The 1,760-nt window shown below is 38.4% G+C and overlaps 1 pseudogene; it reads right to left on the reverse strand.

Moving 5' to 3' along the window:
• Window positions 1-465: 465 nt before the first annotated feature.
• On the reverse strand, window positions 466-795 carry LOC112616415 (annotated as a pseudogene).
• Window positions 796-1,760: the final 965 nt, after the last annotated feature.

The raw sequence follows: 1,760 nt of genomic DNA on the forward strand, positions 1-1,760 counted from the left end.
AGGTATCAGAATGAAGCTTAAAACTTTAACAGGCAACATTCATCTAGAGAGCTCATATTTCTGAAACCTGGAACAGTCAATCAAGTTCCTTTTAGGGTAAATAAAAGAGTCCCACTTTAAATGAGCTGAAGCAAAATTTTAAAGCACATACAGTACTTGGAATCCCAGCAGCAGGAAACAGAAACCCTGACCTGAAGAACAAAGGTAGTTTCTCTTTTGTCTCTGTTTCTCTCCCACTATATGATAGCATATGATCTCTCAGGACATCTTCTCCCTGCTCATGTATTTTACTCTCTTTTTCTTTCCTCAGCTATCTTTGTTTCTTTGTCACCCCTCCACAGACCCTGGATTTCCATGTCCTCAGTTTAAACCAGACATAGAGGATTTCTAGCCTTTTCTGAATCCTGATTCTTATTTTTTTTACAAGAGCACAAATCCACTTTTATTTGTTTACTTTTCATTAGTTTAAATCCTTGAGGGATACAGCATCACACGGATTTTGTGTCCAATGGCCTTAGCAGGAGGATTGCTTTGGAATTTGGAATGAACCATGCCACTGTTTCCATGGACCTGAATTACCTTTCCCCAGATTATTATGGCTTTGGTTTACCACCAGGAGTCACTGTGTTGTTCTTCCCTTTGTATGCATAAGCACATTTCTTGCCCAAATAGAATTCAGTTTCATCTCAGGCATAAACACCTTCAATTTTAAGAAGAAATGTTATGCTCCCTTTAGTTCTAAAGACCCTGCTTACAGACAGCAAAAATGGCCTTGGACCATAGCCTTCCAGACATCTTTGCCTTTTAGAAGTCCTGTTCCCAACAGGTCTCCACAGGCTGCAAGATGGTGGAAGGAATCTGATTCTTAATTTCTAGAACAGAAAATATGGTTGCCCTAACTTGGAACATATGTTGTCCTCTAATAGTCATCAGTGACCAGTTGCTTGGAGTGACAGTGAGGCACTTATCACAGAGAACTGATATGGCTGTCACTTTTGTGGGTGAATATTCATGGGCAGGTCAAATCCACAACTAGTAGTCTATTCAAAGCCTTATGTTAATTGTGTAGTTACACAGCATTTTGTTAAAATATAATACTCTCTGCCTTAGGGGATTTAGGGGTTGAATCTCAAGTTGAAATGAAGTGTTTCTGTTACATCTTAAAATGATGAAATCCACGTACATACATTCCACTTACATTATTCTTAAAATCTACCTTTACCCAATTCAGGCCTTTTGGAGGGTCCAACAACAAAGCAAAACAAGGTGAGAACAGCGCCACATTCTGTCCCACTCCTATAGAGAATCAATGCCAACCACCTTTGGCCCACGCATTACTGGACATCTTTGGATTAGGACAGGGTACTTGAGTTTTGAGTACACTTTTCTTGCAATTTGTAAAGGCAAGAAATAGAGCTGGAGAAAGGCATCTAGAAACATTTGCTTTCAATTGACTAAGCTTTTATCTATATATGAATTCCTCAAATAAATAGATATAATAATGTAAATATATACAAATATTTATATATATACAGTGTTGTCCTGAAGACTAAATGAGATGACACATGAAAAACACTTACAACAATGCCTGGCACTAAGTAAGATGTCAAATGTTAGCTATCATGTGGAAGCATCTTAGCACCATCAGCAGTTGAGGTTCTCGAGAAGCAAACTGGATCAAACTTTGAAGTGGTCAGTAATGAACGACACTGACTGCTACTGCAGTGCTCTAAGCTTTGGTCATAGGTAGAAATGATTTT

This window comes from Theropithecus gelada, chromosome X (assembly GCF_003255815.1).
Source record: "Theropithecus gelada isolate Dixy chromosome X, Tgel_1.0, whole genome shotgun sequence".
NCBI lineage: Eukaryota > Metazoa > Chordata > Mammalia > Primates > Cercopithecidae > Theropithecus > Theropithecus gelada.